Below are 17,838 nucleotides of genomic sequence, written 5' to 3'. Positions count from 1 at the left end.
TTCCAGGGCACAGGCCTGGGCAAAGTTGTACGGGAGACCAGCAGTTGCCCATGCTGCAGGTCTCCCCTCTTCACGCCACCGATGTTGTCCAAGGGAAGGGCAAGGGCTGATACAACTTGGCACCGGAGTCATTGCAGAACAATATGCGGTTAAGTGCCTTGCTCAAGGACACAACACGCTGCCTCAGCTGAGGCTCGAACTAGCGACCTTCAAATCACTAGACCAACGCCTTAACCACTTGGCCACGTGCCAAGTGATATTAGACTATGCATAAAGTAACTGACAGGGAATATCAAAGTAGTTGCGGTGGGATGGGTTAGCAGGTGGAGGTGTTGATCAGCCTTAAAGCTTGGGGGAAGTAACTGTTTTTGAGCCCGGTGTTCCTGATGTGGATGCTATGTAGCCTCCTTCCTGATGGGAGGGGATGAGCAGGATGATGCTACTGGCCTTTTCTCGGCACCTTTCTCGATATGCGTCTTTGATGGTGGGGGTAGGCTGGTGCCAATGATGTGTTGGGCTGGTTTGACCACCCGTTGTAGTGAAGCAACTTGCCAGGATGCTCTCTGCTGTGCCCCTGTGGAATGACGCGAGTATGGATGTGCAAAGCCCGGTTCTCTTCAGCCTCCTCAGAAAGCAGAGGCATTGGTGAGCTTTCTTGACTGTTCAGGATGTGTTCTAGGTTCATGAGGGGTTGTGTGTGGTGTACACTCCCAAGAGTTTGAAACTGCTCACGGTTGAAGAGGGGTGGGAGTGCTGCAAGTTCTCCTGAAGTCGATAACCATTTCCTTCGTCTTGTTGGCATTGAGGAAGAGGCTGTTCGCCTGGCACCAGGCCTCGAGCTCTGCCACCTCATCTCTGTTGGCCATCTCATCATTAGCAATATACAATAGAGTTGTTTTTATAAATCAGTGCCCCCTGTACATGGAGTTTAAAATTCATAGAATGAAGATTGCGCCAGGTAGACTGACTTCCATATGTCTACGAGCAATGAAGTACTGAGCTACACTCCAGTGCAGTTTGTAGTTCGGCAACGCTGAGAAAATTATTTTTTAACTCTTGCAATGGACATTATGTACAAATAGTTCCACGGTTCCTAGGCAGGTCACGCTAAAGTTCCTGGAGTTAATTTTACAGGGTGATTCATCCATGAGGGAAGGGTGTGGTGCTGGATTAGTCAGTGAGTGTACTGGCTGATGTAATGCAGAACTCAGGAAGGCAGCAACTCTAAATAGGGGCAGCTGCAAAGGTACATCAGTTAGTCTTGGCGGTATACCTGGGCTAGAGATGGTCGTCCCATTACTAATGCTGGATGGAGTACTTCTGTCAAGTAAAGGACGGGGTGGGCTGTACATGGTTGAAGAAATTAAAAGCACTCACTCCCCAGGAAATGTGGTCATCTATGCAGGCACACCCCTCCTGTTTTCGGTCCAGTGCTTGAGACATTCCCTCTCTGCTTCGTTCGGCAGAACTTCAGTCCTCTATAAAACACAGATGCTTACTCGTAAAATATGGAAGATCAAAAGCCGCCATTTAACTGCTTAACAGCTCTCCGACATGTCTTCATATGCGGCCCTTGTCCATGAGCCCACCGGTGATTATCAAACTCCTGTCTCTCATATCATCCCAGATCTGTCCTTCACAGCTCCAATGTAATAGTTTCCCAACCCATACAGCCCACTTCAATCTCCTGCTCGAGACTCAAATCAGGACTGCCCTTGTAGGTCCATTGCTTCTGCTGACCTTTTACACCACTGAATTCATCTTAAATTTGTAAACGCTCCAGATGAAGGGTCTCAACTCAGAGGGTCAAATGTCTATTTCCTTCCACAGATGCGGTCAAACACACTGAGTTGCTTTTTGTTTTGCATTTAAATGTTTGGTTGATTAACTCAGCACCAGAGGATGTGGGATATGCATGCAATGTTAACCCAGGGATTGCATGGGTCAAACCTGAGCACTAGACTTCAGTGAAGACCAGAATATGTGAGATGCACACAGAGTTATCCCAGGCATTTCATGGGTCAGACCTGAGTACTAGACTTCAGTGAACACTATACTTTTTGAGTGAGCCAGTGTAACATGCCCATTTAGAAAACAAAGCTATGCACATTCCCACACCTTAATGCCTGGTTGCATTTATTTTTAAAAATATATAGTTTTGCATTTAACCCCTTAAATGCCTTCATTCCTTCATTATTTGTTTTTTTACCATCTCCTGGACATATCACATATTGCTTTGGATCATCAAGCTAGTTCAAGGTCAAATGTAATTGTCATTCAACCACACTCATGAATACAGCTAAACGAGACACCGTTTCTCCGGGGTCAAGGTGCAAAACACATACCAACAGTCACACACAGTGCAAGGCATACCTAGCATGTATTAAGATATCAGTAAAATACAGCCACACAAAAAAAATACAGAAGTCCAAGACCCTGATTCCATGAATGTTGCAGCAGTCTGCAAACACAATAAAGCTTGCCTTCTGCTGTATGAACACTAGAGGGAGCACTGACTCCAACTTGGATGCTGTACCAACCCGCCTCCAGCATGCTGGTGTTGAAATAATTGCATTGGCAGCAAATCCATGCAAACATACTTCACCCTTGGTGAAATAACAGGCAGCAAATGTCATGCCGAGTGTAATTACAGGCAACGTTTAATATCTGGAGTAACAGCAGGAAAATTTCATAGCCAGAGTACCAAAACGCAATAAACATCATACATGGACAAGTAACACACTTCAAGTACACAATAATCACAGTCAACATCTGCTATAATCGTAGAATCAGATTTATGATCACTGAGATGACGTGAAGTTCAAAGTTTTGTTGCCTCTGTATGGCATGCAAAGACATTAAAATGTCTATGAATTATAAACATAATAAATAGAGCAAAAGGAAAAACAAAGTAGTCTTCATTGGTCCCATGGACTATTGAGGAATCTGATGGTCTAAGGGTGGAAGCTGTTCCTAATTTGCTGAGTGTGGGTCTTCTGATTCCACCCTGACTGATGGGAGCAATAAGTAAGCCGGTACAAGACAGTGAAGTTCCTTAATGTTAGATGCCACCTTCCCGAGCCATTGCCTCTTGAAGGTGCCTTCTTATGAGGAATTGGTTGTGGACTTCAGCAAGGGGAAGTCGGAGGAACACACACCAATCAAGGGGTCGGCAGTGGAACGTGTGAGCAGCTTCAAGGTCTCGGGTGTCAGCATCTCAGAGGATCCACCCTTGGCCCAACACACCGATGAAATCAGAAGTCCTGTAGGTGGATCTACTTCGTTAGAGGTTTCAAGAGATTGGGCACGTCTCCAAAGACTCCTACACCTACCTATGGACGTACAGTACGGTGGAGAGCATCCAGACTGGTTGCTTCAGTCTGGTATGGAGGCTCCATCGCACAGGCTTGCAAGAGGCTGAAAAACTTTGAAGACTCAGTCGGCTCCATCACTGGTGTGTCTATAATACAACTACATGTCAATTAAATGAAAGCACACATGCGGGGAATGGCACATTGCAGAGAGAGAGAGAGAGAACAATGTGTATGTGTAGATAATGGATCAATGCATAGTGCTAAGGAGGGTGGGTCAATACTCGAAAAGAAATAGATCTATACATTACACTTCCTCCCCCTTTTGATTAATGCACCATAAAACTGAATATGTACAAAACATTCAGTTTCCCTTTTATAAACCCATATTCCAAATAAACATGCTTTCACAATAACAGTCCATAAGAGCTTCACGGTTCTAAAGGTTCAGTCTTTTGGGTGGAACTCTGTTTCTTTCAGGATAACACCTCTGGACCTGTGCAGTGGCATCAGGTTTGGTAGGTGTCTTGTCTAAGACAATGTTCTCTGTCTCCGGTGTCACTTTACTGTTAGTGACATCGTCACCAAGAGGTAAATTTGGTGGCTGTAATGTGTCTGTCTTGTTGGATGCAGTCGACTCAGGTGTGTTCCTCAACTGAGGAACAAGTATCTGGTCCACATGACGTCTCCATGTCTGATCTCCACCATCCACTGTGTACATCGGTGGTCCAGTTTTTGTAGCTATCCTACCGGGTGTCCACTTGTTTTCTCTGTAATCATGCAGTAGGACTTCCTGTCCAATTTTGAAATTCCCTGCTGCTTCACTTCACAACTGACTGAACTGTTTATTCTGTACTTCCTTCCATAGATCTGATTTCAGGAGGTCTATGCGAGATCTCAGACTCCTGCTCACGAACAGCATTGATCTGTCATCGCATGAGCAGAGTTCCAATACACAAAGAGGAAGTTGTCCATCTTGTGCTGTAGAAAAATGTCCTTCTTGTCCATTACTTTAATGAACTTCTTGAAGGTTTGGATAAACCTGTCAGCTAACCCATTCCTTGCTGGGTGGTGAGGAGCTGACTTGAAATACTTGAAACTATTTTTCTTCATGAGCAGTCGGAATTCTTCTGACACGTATCGTGGTCCATTGTCAGTCACAATTTGTTCTGGTAAGCTGTTTCTGGCGAAGGTAGTCCTCAGAATGGAGACAGTCTTTGCTGATGTGGTTGTCTTCATTGGTAACCTCCAGCCACTTCAAATGAGCATCCACAACAATCAGAAACATGGAGTCCATGAACGGCCCAGCAAAGTTATACGTACCATTTCCACAGCTGTAACGTGCCCGTGGGCCACTTTGAACTTACTGGCATCAAGAACAGTTTTTGGCCATGTCTTTAATCTCTTTATCTATTCCTGGCTACCACACGTGAAAATCTTTGTCTTGACTGTACCCAGGTGTCCATGCAGATTTTCTAACACTCTGGTGCATAGTTTAGAGGGAACCACAACACGAGATCCACACAACAGGGTTTTTTTTGACATACCGACAGTTGGTCTCATCTTCCTGAGAACTCTGGAAACACAGGGTTACCATGAGCTGACCATCCTTGCATGGTGATGTCATTGACTTTTGGCAACGTCAGGTCGCTCTTTATTTCTCTTTGTCTTTCGGAATTTGTTACCCGCAACTGGTCCACCAAAGCATTGTGGAACACTTCTGCTGGGTCACAATATAAAGACTTGTTCAGTTACCAGTAGTGGAAGTTGTGACAAGCCATTGGCATTGCTGTGTTGTTTGGTACCTTGAACTCTATGTCATAAGAGTGGGCTCCTAGGAACAGTGCCCAACATTGTAACTGGATAGCAGTCATCACTGGAATTCCCTTCCTAGGATTGAAAATGGACATAAGGGGCTGGTGATCTGTCGCTGGTGTAGAGGTCCGTAGAGATAGTGGTGGGACTTCTTTATTCCCCATACTAGACTAAGGACCTCTCAGTTGATTAGTACATAGTTGCGTTCTGTGCTCATCAGTGATCTTGAAGCAAATGCAATTTGATGGTCAGATCCATCTTTCATAGTGTGTGACAAAACAGCACCAATGCCATAAGGGGACATGTGGCATACCAGTCTGATGGGGAGGGATGAACATAATGGGTGAGCAGTTCATCTGATGATATTAGTCTCTTTGTTTAACAACTTTCTGATCATTCCCTGTCTGTAACAGTACTTCCAACGGATGCAGCACTGTAGCAATGATTGGGAGGGACCGGTGATAGAAGGTTACAAGTATGAACTGAGTTGTGATACATTTTCTGGTTTGGGCACCTGTAGCACTGTTTTAATCTTCTCTTACATAAGCCATGCTTGTCAGTGACATGTCCATAATACGAGATTCCATTCTTGAAAATCTTGTTTCTCTCTCTACGCGGGCAGACCAATCTCGCTCAGCCTGGTAAGCACTTTACCAAGATTCTGGAGGTGCTTCATCACTGTTTGCCAGTCACGTTGATGTCATCAGGGTAACACTGTGTTCCCAGGATAACCATGGAACATTCGGTCCATTGCTCTTTGCCAAAGTGGTGGAGCTGATGTGACGCCAAAGATGAGATGATTGTACTGGAACAATCCCAGCGTGAGTGTTGATTGTGAGGAACTTTCTGTTTGACTCCTCAGTCTCCATTTGCAGGTAGGCTCGTGACAAGTCAGTCTTTGAAAACTTCTCCCCATCTGCCAAAGATACAAAACAGTCTTCTATTTGTGGCAGGGGATGCAGCACCGGGTTGATGCTCACCTTGAAATCCCTGCGAGTGAGAACGGCTCCGGCCTTCCCTTTCTCACTCGCCAGGACAATGGTCTTGGCCCAATCGCTCCACTCAACCTTGCAGAAAACTCCAGGCGCCTGCGAGCTCTGCAGTTCAGCATCCACTTTAGGATGCAATGTGCAAGGCACTGGACGCACTTTATGGAAACTTGATGTTGCTGTTTCATCCAGTTCAATTTTGGCCTTCATGCCTTTGAGTTTACCAATACTCTTCTCAAACACCTTCTCATTAGCGTTAAGTAGCTGTGCCGGTCTCTGGTTAGTGCTACCATTTGGGCTGCAGTTGCCCATTGATGCCACACTGAGACCTTGGATTGAGTGCCAGTCTAGTTGGATTTTTCTCAACCATTCATGCCCAAAAAGTGCAGGCCCTCCACTTCTGAATAAATAAACCTCTAACTGTTGTGTTTGGCCTTCATATGTCACATTTATTTTCTGTTTGCCTTTGAGAGACACTTTTTGCCTGTGCAAGTCCTTAGTATTACTGAGGTCTTCTCTAATGGTATCTTTGAAAACAGTCTTTTGTAGTCGACCTCTGGGAGTTATGGACAAAGCTGACCCTGTATCCAGCTCCATTTTCAGTTTTACACTGGACACATATATTGTGATCCAGCTGATTTTGTGTTCTGCTTCAGTTATGCTATACATTTCTAGGCATGACAGTTCACCTTTGTCAGACTCTATGTTGTCTGATTCAGTTTTACATTCAGTAACTTTATGCATTTGCTTAGTTTTGTGTTTGAGACTTTTCACTCTGCTATGCTTTGAATCTGCCTTGCACATTCTCTTGATGTGACCTTGTCTGCGACACTTTCTGCAGACTTTTCTTTGAACCAACAGTCATTTGCATCATGAGAGGATTTGCCATATTAATAACATTTTGGGCTTTTGCACCATTCAAGGATATTTTTGCATTTCACATTTTAACCTCCTTTCCTGTAGTTCTGCTGCATCCTTTGCTGCAGTCTCTACTGATATTGCAATGGTAAATGCCTGTTCTAAGGTTAGGTCTCTTTCGGATAGTAGCCTCTTCTGTGTGCTTTGACTATGTATGCCACATACAAGCCTATCCCTTAATGCATCAGAAATTCATCCCTAAAGTCACAGTACTGGGAATGTTTGCACAGTTCTGCAATGCATTCAGAAATGCTTTCATCTTTTGGTTAGATCCTTTCGAAAAATCTAAATCTCTCAGCTATTACCAGTGGCTTAAGGCTCAAGTGATTTTGTAAAATTGTAACTTTTTCATTATGTGTCTTGATGGCTGGCTTTTCAGGGGTTACTAGGTTACATAAGAGACTGTACATTCTTGGGCTCATTAAGCTAAGGGGCTTTCTTTTGCTCCTCCACATTGTTCACGTTACAATTCAGTTCAACCCTTTTCAATTGATGATTCCCAGCCCATTAGCACTATCAAATTTGTCAACTTTCCCAACAGAAACTTTTACTTTTACTTTAAATTCAGCACATCTTTCAATGTTACTCATGTTTCTTCGTTGCTGTCTGCGACGGTTTTCTCATGCTGTTTCATCCCATAACCATCAATGCAGTTCATGATAGCTTCTGACATTCAGGTTCATACTTGTCACCAATTTGTTGTGTCTGTGCACAGCCACATATCGATTAAACAAAATCATGGCTTTAACTGGTGTATTCATGTTGCAGTGAGAGTGAGAGAGTAAGAGAGTGAGTGAGAGAGAGTGAGAGTGAGAGAGAAAACAATGCATATGGGCAGACAACAGAACAACGTACAGACAACAAATCAATACGTAGTGCAAAGGGGGGGAGGTTGTTTCTCTAAGAGAAATAGATCCACACACATTGCAATCACGGGCAAAACCCTCCCCACCATTGAGGACCTCTCCAAAAGGCGATACCTCAGGACAGGTGACATCTATGATTAAGGGATAGGCCCTCTTCTTGTTACCCCCAGTCATTTCTGAATGGCCAATGGTCACTACCTCTTTATTTGTCTTTTGCACTGTTTAATTAATTTTGCTATTTAGTCATTTTTTATGTCTTGTACTGCACTGTTTGCACAGAACAAACTTGATGACATGTTGTGCGTCTATGGTAACAAACGTGATACTGATTCTGAGATTGTTGCGATGCCACTCAGCCTGCTGACATTCCCCCCTGCTGTAGTCTCCTCATCGCCGTCTGAGATGCTACTGACAACAGTGCCATTGGCAAGTTTATAGATGGCACTTGAGCTGTGCCTAGCTACATAGTCATAAGTAAGCACACAGTCTGGAAGTATGCCAGTGGTGATTGGAAGTGAGGAGACGTTAGTACTAATACGCACTGACAGAGGTCACGTAGGTGACAAATTCTTGATGTGAAGTGACGAGGGAGAACAAACTCTGTACTTGGAGCAACGTCAAACAATGCAAAGTAACCCCCGTCGAGAGCACAGGAGGAGGCCACTCAGCCTCGCCAGCCTACCCTACCGTTCAATACTATCATGGTTGATCTGTGTGAGCCAGATCCCTGTAACCCTCAAATTCCCTGATCTCTCAATAGTGACCGTCCTCTAAGTATTTGTAATGCCACCGTCCGCAGAGCCTTCGGAGGTATAGAATTCCAGAGACTTGCTACCCCAAGAAAATAAACTTCGACACATCTTTAATAACCAGCCCCTTACCTCGCAACCATAATCCTCATTCTCTTTCTAGTTATTGCCACCTCTGCTATTACCTTCACATGTTGCCACGGGATATTTCTACTTCAGTTACCCCTCAAACTTCCAGAGGCCACAGCTTAGACCCAGTATGTCTTGTCTCACTTAACAGGAGAATTCTCTCACTCCAATTTTCAAACGAGTTTCATACACAGGTCAATGGAAGGCAGAGTATGCCTCACAATGAGTATTAAATCAACGACACCGGCTCGAATAGCACACTAGGCACCAAAGGTTGAACTAGCTAAAACTCGAATTAAATGTAGCTAATTCAATTTCTGTTAAGTAACCTCTAGAAATCTAACTCTACCTTGGCTTCTTTCTTTACGTGCAAATGCAAATTTCAAAATTCAGCTAACACAGAATGCAGAACACTTAAATCTGCTGAGAGCAAGATCAGGTGATCGAGTTGCAGGCTGCAGGATATATCTTGCATATCTGCAGGATATCTAATAAACACTCCTGGTTCTCACCTGCACAGTGCGATTTATTTATTTTGCACACAGTGCCAGAGCGAGCAGTATCTGGGGAATTATACACCAGTGTGAAGCAGCTCCATAAAATCGAGAAGATTAAGTCTTGGAGAGAACAGAAGGATCAAGAGAAACTCTGAGTAAGATTGCAGGAGGCAAACATCTGGTATTTTACAACTCTCTGCACTTTGATTTTACTGGTAACTTCTTACACTGTCCAACTCCCATGCTCAGAATGATGAGTTACCCAGCATAATAATATTCTGCATGTAAGAGGCAAAGTTAAATTAACTAACAGAAGAAAGGGAATGGACTGAAGTAAATTCATTCCTCTTGCCTAAGGGGGGGGGGGGGGGGGTCGCCTCCTTGCCTGCAGGCTCCAATCATTTGGAAGTCAGCTGAAACCACCGGCTTCCAGGAGTCACGCCATAACTGCGGCCTCACTCCAGCATCCCTCGGCAACACTGCCAGTGCAGCTTGGAATGAAATTGCAGCCAGGTCTTTGCCTCCAGATTCATTCCAATTTAAAAATCATTGATAAATAGGGATTAGGTCTGAAAGGCAGCATGGCATCATTCGGCACTGGACCTTCAGCCCATCATGACGATGCCAGCCATCGTGCTCTTTCCAGCTTAATGGCATTCTGGTCAAGATGGCGCCTGCAAACAATGTTCCTTCAGTTGACATCTTCCGGATAGATCATGACGCCATGTATTTCACTTCTTTTATGTCTTTTATGCTTTTTTTTTGTCTTGAACGTGATTCTGGAACTGTTGGAGCTTGTGGTTTGCAGTTTGGAGATTGTTTGGGTGTTTCAGCGCTCTGCATTCTCTGAGGGGATTCCGAGAGGCAGCGTGTGGGAACCTCATGACAAGAAGGCTGTGAGCCGACGTTTGACTCCATTTCGCCGATTAAAGCTTCCATTGTTTGCCAACTAAAGCGATGAGGGAGATTCAAATGCTGGCTGCCTGCCTGCCTTATTATCGCTGGTGAGATCGCTCTGCCGTGGAGAGGGAGAACATTGCCCGGGCTTTCTGTCTTTTGGATGTGGACCTGGACTGTGAACTTTTTTTCAGTCTTATGGTTTATTTGTATTCTGTGTTTTTCGCCCAATCTGTCTCTATTTTTTTTTTATTGAGGTGAAGGGGGATTTAGGCGTTGTTGTTCCTGTTCAGATTTTGGTTGTCTTTTTTTTTGTGGAGGGAGGAGGGATTTGGGGGTTGATTCCTTTCTTCCTTGGTTTCACGGCTAGCTGGAGACGAAGAATTTCAAAGTTGAGTACTTCGATGATAAATGAACCTTTGAACCATCTGCAGTATCAATCCCATTTACCGGAACTTACCTCTAATCTTCTGTGCCTTGATTCAGCTGCTCATCTAAATGTTGTGAGGTCCACCACCCATAGTACATTCCAGTCTCTAGCCACCCTCTATCATCAGGAAAGAGATACAGGACCTCAGGACTCACACCACCAGCTTCAGGAACTGGTTAATACCTCTCAACCATCAGGATCTTGAACCATTTACCCCATCACTGAAATGCTCCCACGAACTGTGGACTCCCTTTCAAGGATTCTTCATCTCATGTTGTCAATACATATTGTTTATTTGTTTATTATTATTATTATTTCTTTTTGTTTTTGCACAGTTTGTTGTCTTTTGCCTTCCGGTTGATGCCCCAACTGGTGCAATTGATTCTGTTATGGTTGTAATTCTATGGGTTTATTGAGAATGCCTGCAAGAAACTGAATCTCAGTGTGTATATGGTGACATATATGTACATTGATAACAAATTTACTTTGAACTCTGAAATGTTCTTCCTCAGAATCCCTCCAAATTTCCCATTCCTAACCTTAAATCTATGCCCTCTGTTCAAAGAAGAATCAAAGGGCTGTCGGGGTGTGGGCTGGAGATGTAAGGGAACTGGAAAGTTGGAATAAGGGAGCTATTTTTATTTCAATATTGATATGTTGGCTTGATTCATATAGCAGAGGACAACTTTCTGCAAAAACAGTTCACTTTGTACAGTCCAACAAGATCTTCACTGATTGGCTATTGTCCATTCAGGAATACGAATTGCAACCACTTTCACAGTGTCTGCACAAAGTGCATAAAACTTAGTCATAAAAATCAACCTTTCTACAATCAAAAAATCTGAGAGGATTTTTAATAATCAATTAGATTAAAGCAAAAGTGAATTCCTAGCTCGATCCACTCCTGCATCTATCCCTTTCATCTCACAAGTGAGAATGACTGAATCAGAGTTAACAGATGAAATGCACATTATCCCAGAAAATATCCACATTTCAATCATTTGAGAGGGAGGGGGGCATGGATGCTTGTTTGCGAGTTTCACACGAGTAATACATAATGCAATTAATTTTGCTAAATGGTCAGTTTTAATTTACATTCAACTCTGCAAAGAAGTATATTTAAATAAATAGTTTTCCGTCTAAAGAGGCGTTCTCGGCTTTATATTGCAAAGTATCCAACCTTGTGGAAATAAACATCATCATAACATAATAGGCATGGACAGATGCCATCGCTTTGCTTGACTGTAGTATAATTGCATTGCACATCCTTTTCAGAATGCTGTCATTTCCCCTTAATAAAATCTCCATCTCTGTCCATTTCTTTGGATTCTGCTTCTCCCCTCCCGCTTTCTTTTAAACATATTTATGCTGCCAACACAATTGGTAACTCCTATTAAAGGCCATCCATTATCTTTGCCATTTTTTAATTAGGTAACAGATTCAATGTGTCTGATTGTGCATTATTGAACATTTGATTCATATTTCTTAATTTAATCATTTAAAATATTTAAATATTGTCATTGAGAACCACATTGAGCCCAGTAATTGTACAATGATGGATAAGTTATTGAAATAAAATATCTCATTAATACTTCCATTTTTATGACAATCTAGGAACATCAGTTCAGTACTTCTATAAGTTCTATCACCCATGTCGTTATTCGTGGGTATCTTACAGCAACAGCAAGTTTTCTGGTTCACTAATTTTAGGTTAACTTAACTTATTCCGGGATTCAATTTCACAAATCCCAAAATTCATTTACTGAATGTTTCAGGTCCCACTTCAAGCACTGAATGACAAATTAACAAAGGAAGACACAGCGGCAAACCGAACCACAGTCAGACCTAAATCATTCAGCCCTGGGGTCAGAGCACGTAGCTCTACCATGACGGTGGATGTTGGCAGAAACTGCCTGCTAGCTTCTGATCCTACGTGAGCAAGCCAGCTTATATCTGCAGAATCTCTCCTCCTTAGTCAACCAAGCACAAGGGTTTGAGATATTTATAAAAATGTACTGAGACCACCTAGAACATGCAAAACAATCCTTACCTGATGTACATCAGAGCAAAGAGATGGTTGATGAGGCCTCTGTGGGACTAGGTCGATCAGAACCAAGGACACCGGAAGTGAAGGATCAAGAGCAAATGTGCCATCCAGTTTTATGTTGCCGCAGTGCTGGTGAGATCATGGTTTTATTTAGCACCCTTCCTGCTCCACCAGCTTTGGGGCCCTGTCAGGTTAGATACTGTGCTCTACCACCATAAGTGTACAGCAAGCTCTTCCGATCTTCACGGGAGAATACGGCCTAAACACAACTGCCCACTTTGGGTGAAGTGTGGACATGGAATATGATAATTTAAAAAGAAATAGCAGGAATTGTTAGAAAAAATGTCAGTACTATTTTGGGAAGGGAAGTCTTACATGCCTCAATGATATCATGCAGACAATGACATTTATTTATGTTCGTTATCTGTCTTGAAAGACTCAGGATTCATTAATGCGACATTCCTGTTTTCCTGTTGGCTTCTGGAACGCTGACCTTGTACAATGGGAGTGTAGTGATTAGCACAATGCTTAACAGTACTAGCAATCCGGGTTCAATTCCCGCCGCTTCCTGTGAAGAGCTTGTATGTCAAGTTTCCTCTGGGTGCACTGGCTTTCTCACACAGTCCAAAGACGCACTGGAAGGTAGGTTAATTAGTCATTGTAAACATCCCCCGTGATTAGGCTAGGGTGAAATCTGGGGATTGCTAGGCAGCACTGCTTGGAGGGCCTATTCCATGTTGTGTTTCGATAAATAAGTAAAATCAAAACGTGAAAATACTGAAAAGGTATCATTGATGATGTTGCTACATGATTCTGCAAATTCATTGCCTGGATAAGTGCACCAACATTAGCAACCAGCATTCCAGCCAGCTGTGTTGGGCATATGCTACATGGTTTGCGTGCCTGACATCGGACTCCCAATTCAAACATGCCAAAGAGATTGCCAGATGTAATTGCTATACAAGGATGTTCTGAGAAGATGCAACATCCCCACTAGCTCTTGGGAATCCAAGTGGAGAACAGCATTCACATTGGCATTGAGAATCTATTACCTGTGTGTTGCAATACAGAGCCACAAGATGAGAGCTCTCCCTCCCAGGATAGCTGATCAACCATTCCATCCATCAAACCATCACTCACCTAAAGTCTATTCATTATTCCTCCATTAGTTTCATCAGTCACCTCAAAACTTATGGAACTGGAGTGGAGCAAGTCTCCTTTTGCCCCAAGGGATATCACTATAGGTATTAGCCCATTTATTTCAAAGATGGCTTAGCAAAAAAGAAGAACACAAGGTCCAGCTATTTCAATGAGAGTATATTTTGGACAACAGTGAAATTTTGTCATTTTCATTGTTTGGTTCTTGACACATCACCACTTGATGAGCAAAGAGCCAAACTCTGGCAATGGTAATCCAGGTTTTTTTTTAAAAAAGGGTTTGCAGAAGCAAATGTTCCCACTAGATCAGGCACTGTATCTTAAGCAATCTGCATTGAGGAAATCAGGGACAAAAAGCCAGTGATTAATTCATAAGACAGAACTGTTGGTTGCGTGCAGTTCAGCACTGGAATTAGAATCACAAAATATCGTCCGTAGATCTGGTCCTTCGGAATGTAACTAATAGCATCAGACCGCATGGCAGAGATGTAACTGCAGCTCTTAGGTGCACGGCATGCACTCCACAGCTCCTGTAAGTATTACCCTTTAAAGCAATTGAATTGGCATTTTCCATAAATAGTATGCATCCATTGCATGGTACAAACATGTCAATTAAAATTTAAATGACAATGAATAAATATAACTAAAGGATCACTGCAGATTGCTGAGCTAGAAAAACTGAAATCATAAATCAATAGAATACTATCTTGTATAAATCATTTCTGTTCTGGTGACAAAATGGTCTGAGGAGACTGAAGGTACAGTGAAATCTACCAAGTAAGAGTTTTCTTTCAGGACAGTCTCTATAGCAATCACCCCAGGAATGTAAATTGTTCACTAATCCTCACAGATTTCTCTCACAAATTAATTTTAATACGGACCAGACTGATAGCTCTAGCCAAAGGATTTCAGATTTTGCAACCTTAAAGTAGAAAGTAGAGGTACAAAATTGATATGGTAGGGCAAGCAATGCCAGAAAGACAAAGTCAAGGTCATTGTCATATTCACGAATGCATATGTGTACATGTGGAATGAAACCCCTACTTGCAGCAGAATCACAGACATCACATAACATCATTAAAGCAGCATTCACAAATAAACATCAGCAATATATTTTGTTCATGTCATATCTAATTCTTCAACATGGTTGTGTATTTGTGTATAGTTAACATATAAAGCCAAGTAAAATAAAATGGGAAGGAAAATCTTGAACTGTGTTGTAAATTAAGTAATATTTCATAAGCCCATTAGTCATAGAACTAGGCCATTCAGCCCATCAAGTCTACTGTTATTTAATCATGGCAGAGTTATTATCCTTCTCAACTCCATTCTGCTGCCTTCTCCCCATAACCTTTGATACTCTGACTAATCAAGAACCTATCAACCTCCACTTTAAATATACTCAATGACCAGGCTTCCACAACCTCCTCTGGCAATGAATTCTACAGATTCACCACCATCGCACTAAAGAAATTCCTCTTCATCTCCATTCTAAATGGACATCCCTCTAATCTGAGGCTGTGCTCTCTGCTCCTAGACTTACCCACTATAGGAAACATTCTTCCTGCATCCACTCTATCCAGACATTACAATATTCGATAAGTTTCAATGAGATCTCTTCATTCTTTTGAACTCCAGTGAATATAGGCCCAAATCTATCAAACACTTCCCATACATTAACCCTTTTAATCCCAAAATCATTCTTATGAACCTCCTCTGGACCCTCTGCAATGCCAGTTCACCTTTTCTAAGATAGAGGGCCAAAAACTGCTCACAATACTTCAAAGTCAAGCCTGACCAGTGTCTTATAAAGCCTCAGCATTACACGCTTGCTTTTATGTTCTAGTCCTCTCAAAATGAATGCTAACATTGCAGTTGACTTCCTTACCAATGACTCAACCTGCAAGTTAACCTTTGGAGAATATAGCACAGGACTTCCTTTGCACTGCTGATTTTAGAAAATAGTCTCTGGCTTTATTCCTTCCAACAAAGTGCGTAACTACACCACATTCCATCTGCTACTTCTTTGTCCATTTCCCCAATCTGTCCAAGTCCTTCTACAGACTCTTCTTCCTCAACACCACCTGCCCCTCCACCTATCTTCATGTTGTTTGCAAACCTGGCCATGAACCCATCAGTTCTATCAACCAAATCATTGACATGTAATGTGAAAAGAACAGATCCCAACACCGGCCCCTGCAGAACACCACTAGTCACCGGCAGCCAACCAGAAAACAGGTCCCCTTTATTCCATTCTTTGCCTCCTGCCTTTTATCCACGCAAGCATCTTTCCTGTAATACCATGGGCTCTTACCTAGTTAAGCATTCTCATGTGCCACACCTTATCAAAGGCCTTCTGAAAATTCAAGTAAACAACGTCCTCTGACTCTCCTTTGTCTATCCACCCTGTTATTTACTCAAAGAATTCCAACAGATTTGTCATGCAAGATTTCCCCTTAAGGAAACCATGCTGACTATGGCCTATTTTATCATGTGCACCCCAAAACCTCATCCTTAATAATGGACTCCAACATCTTCCCAATCACTGAAGTCAGGTTAACTGGTCTATAATTTCCTTTCTTCTTCCCCCCCTCCTTCTTAAAGATTGGAGTGACATTTGCAATTTTCCAGTCCTCTGTAACCATTCCAGAACCTGCTGATTCTTGAAAGGTCATTATTAATTCCTCCACAATCCCTTCAGCTGCCTCTTGCAATGAGTCAGCATATAGGAGAGAGATTATAAATCTGGCTGAATGGTGCCTCAACAACAACCTCTCGCTCAAAGTCAGCAAAACTGAAGAGCCGATTATGACTACAGGAGGAGGAAACGAGGTCTATGAGCCAGTCCTCATCAGAGGTTCAGAGGTAGAGAGGGCTGGAAACATAAAATTTCTTTGTGTTATGATTCCAGAAGATCTGTCCGGGGTCCAGCAAGTGAGTGCCATTATAAAGATGGGACTGTAGTGTCTCTACTTTCTTAGAAGTTTGTGAAGATTTGGCATGACACCTAAAACTTTGTCAAACTTCTATAGATGCATGGTGGAGTATAGATTGACTGGTTGCATCACAGCCTGGTATGCAAACACCAAAACCCTTGAATGGAAAAACCTACAAAAAGTAGACATTCTGGCCCAGTCCATCACAGGTAACGCTCTCCCCACCATCGAGCACATCTACAAGGAAAGTTGTTTCAGGAAGGCAGCAACCATCATCAAGGACCCCCCACAATCCAGACCATGTTGTCATCAGGAGGTAGGTACAGGACCACCAGGTTCAGGAAGAGGTATTACCCCTTAACCACCAGCATGGATAATGTCACTTGCCACTGAACTGATTCCATAGCCAGTGGACTCACTTGCAAGGACTTTACAACTCATGTTCTCAATAACATTTATTTATTACTATTTTGTTTTTCTTTTCTATTCACACAATTTGTTGTTGTTTGTCTTGTTTGTGGGTGGTTTTTCATTTGTTCTATCCTGTTTCTTCATATTTACTGTGAATGTCCACATGAAAATGAATTTCAGGGTAGTACATGGTGGTATATGCAACTTAGTAATAAGCTTTCTTTGGACGAAATGATAGAGGCGGTAGAGGATAGAGGAAGGATAGAGGGTAGACGGAGGAAGGAATAGAGAGGGGGTAGAGGTTAAAGGGGGTAGTGGAAGCTAGGAGGAGGATAAAGGGGATAGTGAAGGGGCAGATAGAGGAGGTAGAGAGACAGTATAGAGGATAGAGGGGCATAGGGAGGGCATAGAGGATAGAGAGGGGTTAGAGCTTAGGGGGATATGGGGGTAGAGGATAGAGGGTATATAGGGGCTTAGAGAGGGGATGGAGGACAGAGAGGGGATAGATTGAGTGGATAAAGAGGGAGGATAGGGAGGGGGATAGAAGGGGGTATAAAGGATAGATATGGATAAAGAGGGGGGGACAGATGATAGACATGGATGTAGATGTAGGTGATAGATAGGTGAATAGTGAGATAATGGTTATGGGTTCATGGACCCGTCAGAAATCAGAGGGGAAGGAGCT

Source organism: Hypanus sabinus, chromosome 10 (genome assembly GCF_030144855.1).
Source record: "Hypanus sabinus isolate sHypSab1 chromosome 10, sHypSab1.hap1, whole genome shotgun sequence".
Classification (NCBI taxonomy): Eukaryota; Metazoa; Chordata; class Chondrichthyes; order Myliobatiformes; family Dasyatidae; genus Hypanus; species Hypanus sabinus.
Note: the sequence above shows the minus strand (reverse complement) of the source record.